The sequence below is a fragment of the Gorilla gorilla genome, chromosome X, assembly GCF_029281585.2.
Source record: "Gorilla gorilla gorilla isolate KB3781 chromosome X, NHGRI_mGorGor1-v2.1_pri, whole genome shotgun sequence".
NCBI lineage: Eukaryota > Metazoa > Chordata > Mammalia > Primates > Hominidae > Gorilla > Gorilla gorilla.
In genome coordinates this window covers 121,547,202-121,566,669 of record NC_073247.2, presented here as the reverse complement: position 1 = coordinate 121,566,669, position 19,468 = coordinate 121,547,202, and positions in this window count along the sequence as shown.

Genomic DNA, 19,468 nt, shown 5'->3' with positions numbered 1-19,468 from the left:
TGATTATCTCAATAGATGCAGAAAAAGCCTTTGACAAAATTCAACAACCCTTCATGCTGAAAACTCTCAATAAATTAGGTATTGATGGGACATATTTCAAAATAATAAGAGCTATCTATGACAAACCCACAGCCAATATCATACTGAATGGGCAAAAACTGGAAGCATTCCCTTTGAAAACTGGCACAAGACAGGGATGCCCTCTCTCACCACTCCTATTCAACATAGTGTTGGAAGTTCTGGCCAGGGCAATTAGGCAGGAGAAGGAAATAAAGGGTATTCAATTAGGAAAAGAGGAAGTCAAATTGTCCCTGTTCGCAGACGACATGATTGTATATCTAGAAAACCCCATTGTCTCAGCCCAAAATCTCCTTAAGCTGATAAGCAACTTCAGCAAAGTCTCAGGATACAAAATCAATGTACAAAAATCACAAGCATTCTTATACACCAACAACAGACAAACAGAGAGCCAACTCATGAGTGAACTCCCATTCACAATTGCTTCAAAGAGAATAAAATACCTAGGAATCCAACTTACAAGGGATGTGAAGGACCTCTTCAAGGAGAACTACAAACCACTGCTCAAGGAAATAAAAGAGGATACAAACAAATGGAAGAACATTCCATGCTCATGGGTAGGAAGAATCAATATCGTGAAAATGGCCATACTGCCCAAGGTAATTTACAGATTCAATGCCATCCCCATCAAGCTACCAATGACTTTCTTCACAGAATTGGAAAAAACTACTTTAAAGTTTATATGGAACCAAAAAAGAGCCCGCATCACCAAGTCAATCCTAAGCCAAAAGAAGAAAGCTGGAGGCATCACACTACCTGACTTCAAACTATACTACAAGGCTACAGTAACCAAAACAGCATGGTACTGGTACCAAAACAGAGATATAGATCAATGGAACAGAACAGAGCCCTCAGAAATAATGCCACATACCTACAACTATCTGATCTTTGACAAACCCGAGAAAAACAAGCAATGGGGAAAGGATTCCCTATTTAATAAATGGTGCTGGGAAAACTGGCTAGCCATATGTAGGAAGCTGAAACTGGATCCCTTCCTTACACCTTATACAAAAATCAATTCAAGATGGATTAAAGATTTAAATGTGAGACCTAAAACCATAAAAACCCTAGAAGAAAACCTAGGCATTACCATTCAGGACATAGGCATGGGCAAGGACTTCATGTCTAAAACACCAAAAGCAATGGCAACAAAAGACAAAACTGACAAATGGGATCTAATTAAACTAAAGAGCTTCTGCACAGCAAAAGAAACTACCATCAGAGTGAACAGGCAACCTACAAAATGGGAGAAAATTTTTGCAACCTACTCATCTGACAAAGGGCTAATATCCAGAATCTACAATGAACTCAAACAAATTTACAAGAAAAAAACAAACAACCCCATCAAAAAGTGGGTGAAGGACATGAACAGACACTTCTCAAAAGAAGACATTTATGCAGCCAAAAAACACATGAAAAAATGCTCATCATCACTGGCCATCAGAGAAATGCAAATCAAAACCACTATGAGATACCATCTCACACCAGTTAGAATGGCAATCGTTAAAAAGTCAGGAAACAACAGGTGCTGGAGAGGATGTGGAGAAATAGGAACACTTTTACACTGTTGGTGGGACTGTAAACTAGTTCAACCATTGTGGAAGTCAGTGTGGCGATTCCTCAGGGATCTAGAACTGGAAATACCATTTGACCCAGCCATCCCATTACTGGGTATATACCCAAATGACTATAAATCATGCTGCTATAAAGACACATGCACACGTATGTTTATTGCAGCATTATTCACAATAGCAAAGACTTGGAACCAAGCCAAATGTCCAACAATGATAGACTGGATTAAGAAAATGTGGCACATATACACCATGGAATACTATGCAGCCATAAAAAACGATGAGTTCATGTCCTTTGTAGGGACATGGATGAAACTGGAAATCATCATTCTCAGTAAACTATCGCAAGAACAAAAAACCAAACACCGCATATTCTCACTCATAGGTGGGAATTGAACAATGAGATCACATGGACACAGGAAGGGGAATATCACACTCTGGGGACTGTGGTGGGGTGGGGGGAGGGGGGAGGGATAGCATTGGGAGATATACCTAATGCTAGATGACGAGTTAGTGGGTGCAGCGCACCAGCATGGCACATGTATACATATGTAACTAACCTGCACAATGTGCACATGTACCCTAAAACTTAAAGTATAATGAAAAAAAAATTTTAAAAATTTAAGAGGGAAGCTGGAAAATGCGAATGAAAATACATCGTCAGAGATGTCTGAGAAGACAGAGAAGGTGAGAGAAGTGTCACATAGAAGTGAAGAAAGCCTAGAGCAATTCCTGAATAGTAATGTAGGCACCCGCACTGATTCATCTTTTTTTTTTTTGAGATGGAGTCTCGCACTGTCACCCAGGCTGGAGTGCAGTGGCACGATCTTGGCTCACTGCAACCTCCACCTCCTGGGTTCAAGTGATTTTCCTGCCTCAGCCTCCTGAGTAGCTGGGACTACAGGCACGTGCCACCATGCCCAGCTAATTTTTGTATTTTTAGTAGAAACGGGGTTTCACCATGTTGGCCAGGATGGTCTTTATCTCCTGACCTCATGATCCACCCGCCTCGACCTCCCAAAGTGTTGGGATTACAGGCGTAAGCCACCACGCCCGACTGACTCATCTTTTACAATAAAGAGATAGGATTCACGTACGTAAAGTTCACTCTTTAAAAGTTGTTTTCAGTATATTCACAGAGTTGTGCATCAATCACCACTACCCAATTCCAGAGCATTTTCATCATCCCAAATAGAAACTCCTCATTTGCTCTCCTCCTCCCAGCTTCTAGTAACCACTAATTTACTTTCTGTCTATATAGATTTGCCTATTCTTGATATTTCATATTGGAAGCATATAATCAGATATAATTCTACAATATGTGACATTTTGTATCTGGCTTCCTTCACTTTAGCATACTGTTTGCAAAGTTTATCCATATTATAACATGTGTCAGTACTTCATTTCTTTTTATGGCCAATAAATATTCCATTGTATGGCTATATCACATTGTGCTTATCATTCATCAGGTGATAGACATTTGCATTGTTCTGCCTTTTGACTATTTTGAATGATGGGGCTATAAACATTTGTGTACAGGTTTTTGGGTGGGTATATGTTTTCAATTCTCCTGAATACATACCTAGGAGTAGAGTTGCTGGATTATATGGTAACTTAATGTTTCACCATTTGAGTAATTGCTAGGGTCTTCTGCAGGGAATACATCATTTTACATTTTACATTCCCACCAGTAAGGTGTAATTTCTCTACATCCTTGCCAACATTGTTGCTGTCTTTTTTTTATTAATGCCATCTTAGTGGGTGTGAAGTGGTACCTTACTGTAGTTTTGATGTGCATTTCCCTAATGACTAATGATGTTGAGTATTTTTTCACGTGTTATTGGTCTCTTCTGTGTCTTTTTTTTTTTTTTTTTGAGATGGAGTTTCGCTTTTGTTGCCCAGGCTGGAGTGCAATGGCGCGATCTCGGCTCACCGCAACCTTTGCCTCCTGGGTTCAAGCGACTCTCCTGCCTCAGCCTCCTGAGTAGCTGGGATTCCAGGCATGCGCAACCACGCCCAGCTAATTTTCTAGTAGAGATGGGGTTTCTCCATGTTGGTCAGGCTGGTCGCGAATTCCCGACCTCAGGTGACCTGACTGCCTTGGCCTCTCAAAGTGCTGGGATTACAGGCATAAGCCACTGTGCCTGGCCTCTGTGTCTTCTTATAAGAAATGTCTATTCAAATTCTTTGCCCATTTAAAAAAATTGGGCATTTTGAAATTTTTTAAATTATATTTTTATTATTTAGTTGTAAGAGTTTATTATATGCTTTGGATCTAAGTCATTTATGATATATGTGAATTGCAAATATTTTCTCCCATTTTGTTGGTTGGCTTTTCACCTTCTTGATAGTGTCTTTTGAAGCACAAATATTTTTAATTTTGATGATGTTCCATTTATCTGTTTTTCTTTTGTTGTTTGTATTTTCTAAGGACATAGAAAGTTGTCATATTTAAAGTTGTGCTTTCTAAGGGTATAGAAAATTGCCATAACTAAGGAATGATGGCCTTAAAAAAAGCAAGATTTAAGCCTATGTTTTCTTCTAAGAATTTTATAGTTTAAGCTCTTACATTTAGGTCCTTGATCCATTTCGAGTTAATTATTGTGTATGGTATGAGGTAGGATGTCCCACTTCATTTTTTTTTTGCACATGGCTATTCCATTATATCAGCACCACATTATTGAAAAGACTATTATTTCCACATTGATTATTTTTACCACACATTGGCTTTTTTTTTGAGACGGAGTTTTGCTGTTGTTGTACAGGCTGGAGTGCAATGGTGCGATCTTGGCTCACTGCAACCTCTGCATCCCAGCTTCAAGTGATTCTCCTGCTTCAGCCTCCCAAGTAGCTGGGACTACAGGCATGCACTACCATGCTGGGTAATTTTGTATTTTTAGAAGAGACGGGGTTTCTCCATGTTGTTCAGACTGGTCTCGAACTTCCGACCTCATGTGATCTGCCCGCCTCAGCCTCCCAAAGTGTTGGGATTATAGGCATGAGCCATCGTACCTGGCCCGCACATTGGCTTTAAAAGCAATTATTGTGCTTGGCCAGGCATGGTGGCTTACCCCTATAATCTCAGCACTTTGGGAAGCTGAGGTTGGTAAATCACTTGAGGCCGGGAGTTCGAGACCAGCCTGGGCAACATGATGAAACCCTGTTTCTACTAAAAATACAAAAATTAACCAGGCGTGGTGGTGCAAACCTGTAGTCCCAGCTACTCGGGAGGCTGAGGCAGGAGAATCGCTTGAACCCAGGAGGTAGAGGTTGCAGTGAGCAGAGATTGTGCCACTTCACTCCAGCCTGGGCCACGGAGTGAGACTCCAACTCAAAACTAATAATAATAGTAGTAAATAAAAATTGAAATAGAAAATTAAAAGTTAAAGCAATTATTGTAATTAATGTGTTCAAAAGGGCTGAAGGAGATTAAACAAAGACACCTGTACAGTCATGGGACAGCTTTTAAAACAGACATAGCATACTTCATGCATTCCCTTCAAAATCATCATTTTGGGAATATCCCTGAGATATGAGGAATAAAAAAATCAGGGCGAACTTGAGTATGTGAGTAGCAAACGGATCTTAGATGGTATTTCCATAGATAGAACTTGAGGCAGCAAGAGCATCAATTGATTATGTGTATATCCCTTCAAGATAAGTACTTTTAAAGAAAGCACTGATTTAGATGCATACATCCTGTTCTTAAAAAAAAATTGTACTAATTTGAGGCAATATGCCCTAATAATTGAGAGGATGGACTTTGAGATCAGACAACCTGGGTTTGTATCCAAACTCAACCACTCATTAATTGTGTAAATTACTTAGCTTTCTGATCCTTACTCTCCTGATATATAGTATAGGAAAATAATGGCTATTTCATTTTTGTAAATTTTGTTTTGATATAATTTCAAACTTGCAATTGTTTATATTTTGCTCCATTTACTTAATTTACTTTATCATTCTCTCTCTGTATGTATGTGTGGGGGTATATATATATATATGGGTGTGTGTGTGTGTGTATGTATATATATACACATCTCATACATTTATGTATGCGTCGATATATTTATGTATGTGTGGGTGTATCTATATATGTCTGTGTGTGTGTGTGTGTGTGTATATATATATATATACCCACACATACATATACATTTATATATATGTATGACACATACACATATATTTATATATTTGTAAAAGTATATTTATATATTTGTTTCCTGAATCATTTGGAAGCAAATTGGAGACATCATGCAGCTTTATTCCAAAATACTTCAGTGTATATTTTCTAAGAACAAGAACATTATCTTATATAAGTACAGTACATTTATCTAAATCAGGAAATTTAAAATCTATACAATACTGTTATCTAATCTGTAGCATACATTCAAATTTTTCATTTTTCTGAATATTATCCTTTATAGCTGTTTTTCCCAGTTTAGAGTCCAGAACAGGATAATGCATTGAATTCAGTTGTCATCACTCTTTAATCTCCTCTAATCTATAATGATTCCTGAGTCTTTGTGTTTCATGACTTTGACATGCTTGAAAAGTACAGGTCAGTTATTTTCCAGAATGTCTCTGAATTTGGATTTCTCTGATGTTTTATCATGATTAAATTGAGATTATTTATTTTTGGCAAAAATACCACAGGCGCTATGTCGTGTCTTTCCCAGTGCATCATATTAGGAGAGAAATCATGTCAGATTGTTCCGATATTGTTAGCATTAACTTTATCACTTGATTAGAGTGATGTATTTCAGGTTTCTCCACTGTAAATTACTGTTTTTCTTTTGTAATTAATAAGTAATTTATAGGGAGCTATCAGTTGGTTCCCTAGGATCAAATAAGATGACATACATGAAATATTGAGCACAAAAGTCCAGGTGCAGTGGGTCACGCCTGTAATCCCAGCACTTTGGGAGGCCGAGGCAGGCAGGTCACCTGAGGTCGGGAGTTCGAGACCAGCCTGACCAAAATGGAGAAAACCTGTCTGTACTAAAAATACAAAATTAGCCAGGCGTGGTGATGCATGCCTGTAATCCCAGCTACTCGGGAAACTGAGGCAGGAAAATCACTTGAACCCGGGAGGCGGATGTTGTGGTGAGCTGAGATTGTGCCGTTGCACTCCAACCTGTGCAACAAGAGCAAAACTCTGTCTCAAAAAAAAAAAAAAAAAAGAAAAGAAAGAAATATTGAGCACAATGTCTGGTACATGGTAAGTGTGCAAAAAATGTTAGGCATCATCTTCATATTATCTTACTACCATCATTATTATTGTTAATTTAAAATATTTTAGGACTTAAACCTAGTATTCTACACCTTGGGTGATATGAAAATAAGTCAGGAACATGGAACAATTAAGAAAATACTGAGTTCAAGTACTTGGTGGCATGTTGCACAAGAATACCTCTGTGACCTTCCAGACTCGGGATCCTAGCGTGTTTCATGAACTAGGCTTTAGCTGATCACAAGACCCTTAAGAAGACTGTTGATACAATTTAATTTATTTTACATGGTCACTTCAAGTTATCTTTACTTCTCACTATGTTGTATTCCTAGAAATCACATCAAAGAAGGATCATTATAAAGTAGGTTAATGAATTTCTATAACAGCAACATTATAATTAGATGATATATTTCTGATTAAGCTTTGACTTAATCATAGGTATGGTAGACAAAGCAAGCATGAAATAACTATAAATTCGATTATAATCGTTTTTATGTAAAAACATTTAAAAATCAAAGTAATGAACATGTAGTAACATGCCAACAGTACAAGAGATCTTATGATGAGAAGCAACTCCTTCCCTCTGTACCCCAGGAATAGAGGTAATACTAGCAGGTGCCCTTGTCTTGTTTTTTATTTTAATGAGAAGGCCTCTAAAGTTTCACCATAAAGTATGATATTTCCTTTAAGTTTTGAATTGATACCCTATATCATGTTAAGTAAAGGTTCATTTCTATTCCTGGTTTGCTAAAGATTGTTCTTTTTAAAATCATGAGTAAGTGTTGAATTTTATTAAATAATTTTTCTGCATGTATTGAATGGTCATATTTTTCTCTAATCTGTTAATGTGGTGATTATGTTGGTAGACTTTTTATGTTGCAACATCTTTACATTCTTGGAATGAACTATACTTTCTCATGATGTGCTTTTTAAAAATACTGAAATAGACTTGCTAAAATTTTATTTTGGATTTTTCCATTTATATTTGGGTGTTTGGTCTGTAATTTTTCTTGTAGTGATCTTATCTGGTTTTAGTTGTAATATATTCGTAGATTAGATTACAATATATTCATAAAAAATGAATATTGGAGGCTTTTCATCTTAAAGAGTTGAGGTAAAATCTACTGCTAAAACAATCGGGGCCTGCAGTATAAGTGGTGGGAGGCCTTTTAAATGTAATTCAAATTATTTCTGGTTATTAGGTTATTTAACTGTCATTATTTATTCTCAGGCCAATTTTGGTAACTTATGCTTTTTAGTACAAGATGCCATTCATCTGCCTTCATATGTATTTGCACAGAGTTGTTTACATTATTTCTTCGTGCTTTTAAATTTGTGAAAATTTATGCATATATACCTATGTCCTTTTTTTCATACAAAGAACAGGAATGAAAGCAGCATTGAATTTTACAGCACCAATATTAGAAGCCTAGAGAAAGTGCAGCAACACTTTCAAATTATTTTCATCGTATAATTCTATATTGAGCCAAGTTAGGCTAAAGTCATTTTCAGTCATGCAAGAATATCAAAGGACTTAAAATTTTTACCTCCCATTTATCCTCTGATTTGAGGACACTAGAGGATTTTCTCCTGCAAAATGAGGTTGTAAACTGAGAAAGAAGACATGAGGTCTAGTAAACAAAGGCATCAATACTGTAACAGTGGAGGGAAGCTCCAGGATGACAATAGTGCTGCAAGCCTATGGAACAATTAGTCCAGTTTACAGCAGGCAAATAAAAAGAGAGGCAGCTCTAAGAAGGAAGTTTCCAATAAGTAAAATGGAATTTTTACATTACCTGATACACATAGGGGTCAGAAAAATTTTGGTGGACATTTGACTGATCTGACAAAGCATTTTGATAGGTACATAATGCCTAAGGAAATACAATGCTTTTAAGAACTTTTAAAAACAAAAGGATATACAAAAAAGAATCATTGATCTCCTTGGTTCAAAAATGAAAGATATTTAGAGATTTTGACCACTGATTTAGCAGAATGAGTTGGGAGGGTGGAAGAAATGCTCATGTATCAAAATAGGAAGTCACTAGATAATGCAAAAAACTGATAAAAACAGCAATATACGCTTAGAAATTACATATAGAAATATACAGATAAATAAAAGAAGAACCCAGCTGAAAGTGTTGAAAGTAGTTGTCCCTGAGAAGTGTACTGGGAGGTGAGGAGGAAAAATTACTGCTACTTTTCATTATGAACCTTTGAGTACTATTTTATATTTTTAGGTTTATTTATTTATTTATATCAGTACAGACTTATGTATTTCCATTTTGCTCATGGATTATAATCTCTTAACATAATTATTTATTTTTAATAAATCTTTTAATCTTGGCACACTTGTAGATTTACATGTAGTCTTAAGAAATAATACAGGCAGGCCGGGCGCGGTGGCTCACGCCTGTAATCTCAGCACTTTGGAAGGTGGAGGCAGGCGGATCACGAGGTCAGGAGACGGAGACCATCCTGGCTAACACGGTGAAACCCTGTTTCTATTAAAAATGCAAAAAATTAGCTGGGCGTGGTGGCAGGCGCCTGTAGTCCCAGCTACTTGGGAGGCTAAGGCAGGAGAATCACTTGAACCCGGGAGGCAAATGTTGCAGTGAGTTGAGATCACACCATTGCACTCCAGCCTGGGTGACAGAGTTAGACTCTATCTAAAAAAAAAAAAAAAAAAAGAAAAAGAAAGAAAGAAAGAAAGAATAGAGATTCCTTGCACACTTAACCCAGTTCCCACCAACAGTAACATCTTGCAAAACCTTAGAACACTAGTTCCATTAGAAAATCGACATTGATACAGTCAAGATACAAAGCATTTCCATCACCACCAGGATCCCTCATGTCGCCCTTTTATAGCCATACCCACTTTCTCCTCCCACATCGAGCCCTTTTCTTAACCATTGGGAACCATTAAACTTCATACATACTGTATGTAATCACACAGTATGCAACCTTTTGAGATTAGCTTTTCACATTTAGCATGATTCTCTGGAGATTCATCCAGTTTGTTGTGTGTATAAATACTTCATTCCAGTTCATTTTTTTGGAATTCCTGAGTGGTATTCCATGGAATAAATGCACCACAGATTGTTTAAACATTCACCCATTGAATGTTGTTTTCAGTATGGAGCTATTGTGAACAAAGCTGCTACAAACATTTATCTACATGTTTTTGTGTGAACGTAGGTCTTCATTTATCTGGGATAACTGCCCAGGAGTAAAATTGCTGGGTCATATGGTAGTTGCAATTTAGTTTATAAGACAGTGTTTCCCAGTGGTTGTACCATTTTACATTCCCACTAGCAATACATGCATGATCCAGTCTCTCTATGTCTTCGCCAGCATTTGGTGCTGTCACTATTTTTTGTTGTAACCATTCTGATAGGTATATAATGATATCTCATTGTGATTTTAATTTGCATTTCCCTAATGGCTAATGATGTTAAACATCTTTTCATGTGCTTATTTACCATCTGCATAACCTACTTGGTGAAGTATCTGCTCATGTCTTTTGCTCATTTTTGAATTTTTTGATTTTTTGCTGTTGAGATTTGAGAGTTCTTTATATATTCTAGATGGTAGGTCTTTGCCAGGTATGTGGTTTGCAAATATTTTCTCCTACTCTGTAGTTTGGTTTTGCATCCTTTTCACAGAGTCTTTTACAGAATAAAAGTTTTTAGTTTTGATGAAGCCCAATTTAACAATTTTTCATTGTATGGATCATGCTTTTGGCGTGAAGTCTAACAGCTCTTTTCCTAGGCCTAGATCCCAAAGGTTTTCTCCTATGTTTTTCTCCCTAAAAGCTTTTTTTTTCCTCCTTTAATCCTTCCCTGTCTATAATATAATTGTCTTATATATTTTATCTACATACATTTAGAACCATATCAGAGAGTGCAAGATTTTTTGTTTCAACTGTCAAATGTAATTCAGAAAACTCAACAGAAGAAAGATTTTTTTCCTATATTAAACATACACATTATTATTATTATTGAGACAGAGTCTTGCTCTGTCACCCAGACTAGAGTGCAATTACGTGATCCTGGCTCACTGCAAACTCTGCTCCTGGGTTCAAGCGATTCTCCTGTCTCAGCCTCCCAAGTAACTAGGATTACAGGGGTGCATCACCACACCGGGCTAATTTTTGTATTTTTAGTAGAGATGGGGTTTCACCATGTTGACCAGGCTGGTCTCGAAATCCTGACCTCAGGTGATCCGCCTGCCTTGGCCTCCCAGAGTCCTGGGATTACAGACATGAGCCACCACACTCTGCTAATTTTTTGTATTTTTAGTAGAGAGGGGGTTTCACCGTGTTAGCCAGGATGGTCTCGATCTCCTGATCTCGTGATCTGCCCGCCTTGGCCTCCCAAAGTGTTGGTATTACAGGCGTGAGCCACCGTGCCCGGCCACAAGGCAATTTTTAAAAAATCAAGTTTGCCGTGCCATAGCCCTCCAGGATCTTTAACTGAGCTCTTACATGGAAACTCAACTGAAAAATGTATTAAAGCAAGTTCAGTTGTATACTTGCAAATACTCTTTTGTCATATGGTTCTCAAACCAGTAAAAGTTTTCTTTTTAATTTACTAAGGATTCCTCATAGGAGATGATCAAAGATCAGCATTACTAAAGGTCAGTCTGAACAGTCTGAATTAATTTTTTGTTGTTGTTCAGAGCATTGAAATAAGTAAGCCTTAAGGATGCTGGTTCAGGTTTGTTTGTTTGTTTGTTTGTTTGTTTGCTTGTTTTAAAGGCCCATCCTTCTGTCATGAGATTTGTGTGCTGAATTTTGTCTCTTTCTTTCTTACTGGCTTTGAGAGCTAGCTTCTTGAGTGTGGCATGTGGTCACATTTCTATATGGAATTCCATTTAGTTTGGATTACATTTGTGCATCTTTCAGCTCTAGGAACCCAAGAAGGGCCTCATGTATTTCTTTTTTAAAAGTTTTAGTTTAGAGTCGGGGGGTACTTGTGCATGTTTGTTACATGGGTATACTACGTACTGGTGGGGATTGGGCTTCCAGTGTTCCCATTACCCAAATAGTGACCATTGTGCCTGATAGGTAATTTTTCAACCCACATCCCCCATCACCCTCCTTACTGTCTATTATTTCCATCTTTATGTTCATGTGTACCCATCGTTTAGCTCTCACTTATAACTGAGAACTGAGGTATTTGATTTTCTGTTTCTGAGTTAGTTCACCTAGGACAATGGCCTCCAGCTCCATCCATGTTGCTGCAAAAGACATGATTTCATTCTTTTTTATGGCTGCAAAGAAGAAATTTTGTGTTTTCGTGTATTATTTTTGCTTACTGTATTCTTTCTTCCTTCCTGATACTTCAGGCTTCTTTCTTTTGTCATTTCCTTTCTGTTTAGAGAACATCTATTAGCCATTCTTTTAGGGCACGTCTGCTAGCAACAAATTCTCTTATAGTTTCCCCACTTCTGAAAATGTCTTTAAAAAATTTTTTTAGAGATGGGGTCTCACTCTGTATTTTTAAGTTTTAATATTTCCATATGGTTCTACTCTACGTATTCTATTTTTTCTGAGATTTTCTATTTTTTCATTTGTTTCAAGCATGTTTATAATTGCATGTCACCCAGGCTGGAGTGCAATGGCACAGTCATAGCTCCCTGCAGCCTTGAAATTCTGGCCTCAAGCAATCCTCCCACCTCAGCCTGCAGAGTGGCAGGGACTACAGGTGTGCACTACCATGCCCAGCTAATTAAAAAAAAAATTAAAGATGGAGTCTTGCTATGTTTCCCAGGCTGGTCTCAAACTCCTGGCCTTGAGCATTCCTCTTGCCTCAACCTCCCAAGTAGCTGAGATTACAGGTGCAAGCCACCATGTCCAGTTGAAAACTTGATTCCCCTTCATTCCTAAAGGATTTTTTTTTTTTTTTTTTTTTTTTGCTGAGTGTAGGATTCAGGGTTGACAATCCTTTTCTTTCAAAACGTGAAAAATATTGTTCCACTCTCTTCTGGTCTTTATAGTTTCTGATGAGAAACTGTCAGCTGTCATTTGAATTGTTTTTTCTTTTTTTTTTTTTTTTTTTTGAGACGGAGTCTCGCTCTCTCGCCCAGGCTGGAGTGCAGTGGTGCGATCTCGGTTCACCGCAAACTCCACCTCCTGGGTTCACACCATTCTCCTGCCTCAGCCTCCTGAGTAGCTGGGACTACAGGTGCCCGCCACTATGCCCGGCTAATTTTTTTGTATTTTTAGTAGAGACGGGGTTTCACCGTGTTGGCCAGGATGGTCTCGATCTCCTGACCTCGTGATCCACCCACCTCGGCCTCCCAAAGTGCTGGGATTACAGGCGTGAGCCACCGCACCCGGCCCGTCATTTGAATTGTTTTTGCCCGTCTGGGTATTGTTTCTCCTTGGCTGCTTTCAAGATTTTTCATTTGTTTTTAGTTTTTGGAAGTCAATTATGATATGTCTTTGTGTGGATTTCATTTCAGTTTATCTTATTAGAGATTTGTTCATCTTGTTGATTTGATATGTAGGTTTATGTCTCTTGCCAAATTTGGAGGGTTTTCATCTTTCTTTGAGTATATTTTTAGCCTTGCTCACTTTCTTTGTTCTTTCTGAGACTCTGATGACATAAATGTTACTCTTTTGTTATGGGTCCATGAGTGCTTGAGTCTCTTTTTTTTCTTTTTGTTGTTTTGAGTGGGTAATTTCTCTTGTTCTATCTTTCAGTTAACAGATTATTTTCTCTGTCCCCTCCATTCTGCTGTTGAACCCATCCCTTTTTATTTCAATTATCGTATTTTTAAGATCTAATATTTCCATATGGTTCTACTCTATGTTTTCTATTATTTTCTGAGATTTTCTATTTTGCCATTTGTTTCAAGTGTGTTTATAATTGCATAAAGAAACAGTTGTATTATAGCTACTTTAAAATCTATGTCAGATAAATTCTTACATCCTTTTCAGCTCAGTGTTGATGCTTTTGCTCATTCCGTTTGAGATTATCCTGGTTCTTGATCTGATGCATGATTTTTTTTTTATCAAAACCTGGAAATTTTCACATATTATGAGACACTGTATCCCATTTAAGCCTATTTCAGCTGGCTTTCTCTGATACCCCTCTAGAAGGGGAAGGAGTAGGGCTCTCTCATTACTGTTAGGTAGAAGTAAAAGTCCAGGTTCCCCATTTGGCCTAGGTGACACCTGACATTGGAGGCTACTTGTTACTCTGGGAAGTTCTGGCTCCCCACAATGGTATCCACTGACACCACAGGAGTAGGAGGAGGGATCATTACTGGTTAATTTAGATGAAAGTCTGGATTTCCTACTTGGCCTTCTCTGACACCTTCTAGGTGGAGATGTTGAGATATCTTATTACAGCCTGGTGAAAAGGTAAGTATAAACTTGCCCGTTGAACTTTACTGACATGGGCAGGGTGGGTTAGCAGGGGGTGTCATCATTTTTTCTGTAGTGTTTGGCTAATGTGGAGCAGTTATTGTCTAAAAGTTTTCTGTTTGGCAAGGCTGCCTCTTTCCTGGTCCTTTGGCTAAAAAGAGCAGGCTTAAATGTTTAGACTGTTTCTTTATGTACCTCTTGGTGTTTCTGGATTGCCAGCTTCTTCAGCTCCAAGTCTGGGATATGTGAGGCAAAAGGAAAATCTAGGTAAACCACCAGCTGTCATTCTTTGGTCCCAAAGTCCCTAGCTGGTCTGCTTTCTTCTGTTCACCTTTCTGAGTCTTCTTATATTTGTTTTATATGTAATATCCAGGTGTTTTACTTGTACTTGGTGGGAGGAATAGGTAAAAATACATCTACTACATCTTCCAAGAATCAGAAGTCTCCTACTTTATTTTTAACGGTGTTCATGCTTATTTTTATCTATCTATCTATCTATCTATCTATCTATCTATTGAATGCCATCTAAGGAAGCTACACCTAAGATATTTTTTCCCCTTTTGGAAGTGGAGATATTAGCAATCATTGCATTTACTTTAAAACTGTGCTCAACACTAAAGCAGGTACTTTGATGATAATGATGTGCTTATCACTAAATTTAATTACTAAGGTACAAACTGACTAGTATTTTTGCTCTATATTCTCTCATGCTGTAAGATGTGGTTGGAGAAACAATAGTCCAGCTCATGTTGCTAAATGGTATCTGCAAAATACTGGACACATTGGATACGTACCTGAAGCTCTAATTTTGAAAAGAGATAGTATAAAAAGTGCACTGAAAACAATTTCTAGCTTTCATCAGATTGCACTGCTTATGTGTATACTAGTTTTGCTATAAGAAAATGATACCATTTATTTAATTGGAAAAAAAGGGACAGTCATATGTCTGGTATTTTTTACTGGGCAGCAAATTCAAATGTTAGACTGTCTTTGTCAAAACCAGACAGCTGGCAACCCTGGAACCTCACCAGGGAGAGCCAGACCCACTGGAGCAGCGCAGGCAATCTGGGAAGGTTCCAGGAAGTTAAATTCAATACACATTTATTGTGCAAAGATAAGACATCTGGACCAGTAGATAGCACATTGGTAAAGTCTAACAACAGGCAATAGGTAAATAAATAATTGGCATTAGCAACATCTAACTAGAAATTGTAGGTGGGTCCTCAGTAGCCTGGAAGAGCTCATTGATAGAGGCATTTGGCTATACCCAAAGCACTGGAATAGATAATGAGTATTAGGAAATAAGTAGAGGAGATTGAAGTTCAAGCAGAGACAACATTAGGACAGGTATGGCAGGGCCCCAGGCCCAGATGAATCAGGATTCTGAGATTACCAAGTCTGGTATGCAAGAATAAGGGAGCAAAGGGAGCACCAAGTTAAAAGAAACAAGGCAAGGGTCCAGTAATCAAAATATGAGTACAAACAAAACAAAACAAGAAAAAAACAGACTCTTCCCTCTACTCAAGCTGTTTTATATGATTTTTGTATACAAACTCACTTAAACCTGTGCTGTGGCTGGGTTAAGAAAAAATGTGGAAGGCTTCTGCACTCACTTTATCTCTGGAATTTCTTCATGTTTGATTCCATTCACCCAATTGTCCTTTGTTTATTACTTTCTGGCTGTTCTTTGTTTGTGTTTACTTTGTTTTGTTTTACCCAGTTCTGATTCCAGACTTTAGCTCTTGCACTCATATAATTTATTAGAATGTTGCCCCTGTAACTGTACATACTGTCCTTTTGTTCATGGGATCCTCTAGGACACCTCAAAAGCCTGGATATGCTCTCTGGCTTTTCGCACTATAGCCACAGAGAAATTGTACTCTGTTATGGTTCCATTAGAGTCATCCACTTGGTCCTACACTTTGTCCAGTCCCCATCTGATAGGGGAGAGGGATCCAGTACACACTAACACCACAGCTGGCTTAATGTTGAGATTCTAGGAGCTACCAGCCTAGGATTCCTTGTCTCCTTGACAAGGAATACCTTTGGTCCCTGGGACTGAGATGGGGTTGTCTGCAGGTAGGGTCTAAATGACCCAGTCAGGCAGGTCATTTCACTTACCGCCTATATTTAAAGCTCAATATCAAATTTAAATAAACATCTGTGGAAATAATAATTATTGTTGAATCACTCTTAAACATTTCTGACAGGATTCTATACTTCATAGAAAAACTATATATGACGATTACCAGATGATGATGTTGATGATGATGATGATGATGATGACGACGACTAGAGATGGAGTTTTGCTCTTGTCGCCCAGGCTGGAGTGAAATGGCACAATCTTGGCTCACTGCAACCTCCGCTGCTCAGGTTCAAATGATTCTCCTGCCTCAGCCTCCCTAGTAGCTGGGATTACAGGCACCCACCACTAGACCCAGCTAATTTTTGTATTTTTAGTAGAGGTGGGGTTTTGCCATGTTGGCCAGGCTGGTCTCGAACTCCTGACCTCAGGTGCTCCACCGGCCTTGGCCTCTCAAAGTGCTGGGATTACAGGCATGAGCCAACACGCCTGGTCAATTATCAGATTATTAATGCAGTGTTACAAAACGTTTCTCATAGAATGCCCAAGACAGACATAAGACTGCATATGGTCTTTCATCTTGGTATGTCCAAATGCTGGTAGTAAATGTTGGATGAATGAAGAAGGATAGCAAAAATTGAGGGGTGAGTGTTTATTAGGAACACCAAATGAGCAAAGCTAAAGTCTAAGAATCAGTGAATCAGTGAAAGGTAAATAATTAAAAGCCTGTGCTTTTAAATTCGCCTTCCTTGTCATGTTCCCTCAGCACCAAAGTGCCAGCCAGAATCTTGATTCAAGAAGAGATGCTTTATCTTGCCCACACACCCATATCTCAGCTAGGGAGTCCCAAACAGCAACTCTCACCTACGGGACCTCAGTGAAATTTTCTGAGATTGATTCATGCCTTAAAAGGAATGTTGAGCTCCAAATCGCAGACAAACTGGATCAGCATCAAGCTGTCATTTGTACCTTTTACCTGTTGCCAGGACCTCTTGCCTCTGTTCTAATCTTTGATCCCATGACTTCTAATCTGGTTTCTAATTCTCGTAACACACTCTTTGTCATAGTTCCAAGTTCATTCTGTCTAGTGGTGTTCCAGAACTGCTCTCTGTTCTAACCTTATACATTCCTAAACCTTCACTCTTGTCTGAATATCTTATTCTGGCCACCCTCTTGCTCTGCCAACCTTGGTTATCTTGTCCTGATTCCAGACTTCCAATTTTGTCATAGCCATCTATTTCTGTGATCTTCATCAGATGTGAACCTCCTTGTGTATCCAGCTTTCCTGGACTTTGTAGCCTTGGCTTTTGTTTTCCAGTCCCAGACACTCATCCTGGTCCTTGATATTGTCAGCATTTATGTTCTTAGTTTTGACACAGGGCCAACCTGGATTTGGTTTTGTCATAGGTACATTGGCATGTTTGGTACACTACTAAGCCCTTTCAGGATTCATATTGAAGACCTTTCCTCCCGTTCCAGGGAGTCTCACCTCACTCATACCTCACTGGTCCTCCTGTGTCTCTACTCTTAGGGTATCCCTTGTTTCCAACTTTTCTAGATTGTTTCCTTCCAAAAAATATTGTGTAGCTTCATGTCCTAATTTCTCACCTATACATTTTTATTCAATTAGTTCATATTAATAGTTACCTGACTATCCCTTTTCTCCCTGCAAATCTGTATGTAGTCTATATGGGGACCTGATGTGGAAAATGCTTTTACTTGAAAGAGGAACTTTAATTGGATGTAGGGGGATTGTTAGGTACTAAAGTAGGTAGTTGTGGAGAGGCTGAGATGAGGCTCAGCAGATGGCTGAGGCTTTGGGGCCCCTATTTAATCATACTAGCATATCTACTTTCTAAAAAATTAATTTAAACATTTTTAGGCTGAGCATGGTGGCTCACGCCTGTAATCCCGGCACTTTGGGAGGCTGAGGTGGGAGAATCACTTGAGGTCAGGAGTTCGAGACCAGCCTGGCCAAAATGGTGAAAGCCTGTCTCCACTAAAATACAAAAATTAGCTGGGTGTGGTGGTGCACACTTGTAATCCCAGCTACTCGGGAGGCTGAGGCAGGAGAATCACTTGAAACCGGGAGGCAGAGGTTGCAGTGAGCTGAGATCACGCCACTGCACTGTAGCCTGGACAACAAGAGTGAAACTCTGTCTTAAAAAAAAAAAAATGTATTGTGGTAAAAGAATACATAACAAATTTTAGCACCTTAACCATTTTAAGGGTACAGTTCAATAGTGTTATGTATATTCATGTTGTTGTACCACAGATCTCCAGAACTTTTTCATCTTGCAAAACTGAAACTCTGGCCACACGCAGTGGCTCACGCCTGTAATCCCAGCACTTTGGGAGGCCGAGTCAGGTGGATCACCTGAGGTTGGGAGTTCGCGACCAGCCTGACCAACATGGAGAAACCCCGTCTCTACTAAAAATACAAAATTAGCTGGGCGTGGTGGCACATGCCTGTAATCCCGGCTACTTGGGAGGCTGAGGCAGGAGAGTCGCTTGAACCCGGAGGCAGAGGTTGTGGTGAGCCGAGAATGCGCCATTGCACTCCAGCCTGGGCAACAAGAGTGAAACTCCGTCTCAAAACAAACAAACAAACAAACAAAACTGAAACCCTATACCCGTTAAACTGTAACTCCCCTTTTCCCCTTCCCCCAGCCCTGGGCAACCACCATTAGGAGTATACCTACTTTTGAATTGAGTTGGCCCCTGCTCACAAAAGGCTCAGATGGGATATTAAAGGAAGACCACACTGTTTTTGTTGTACTTGTTATTGTTGTTGTTTTTCAACCCAAAATGATTGATAGGGTTTACGGTAGAGATCAGGGACCTGCTCTACCAATTCTATTCTAAGCGGTAGGAATGACCTAAGTAACCATGCCAGTTGACAATAAATGAAATTTGATGAACTCTAGAGGCAAACATGAGTGCTGTGGAAGACCACTTAAAAAAAAAGGTTCCTTTGGATCTTGCAAGTTCTATGATCTTCCTCTAAATTGTAATAATTCATGTAATCATCAACCCTGGTCTTCCTCTCTTTATGTAGTTGGCATTTTCAGGATATAAATACAATAATAGGCTTGATGGTGCTGAGTACATTTCAATAAGAGAAAATA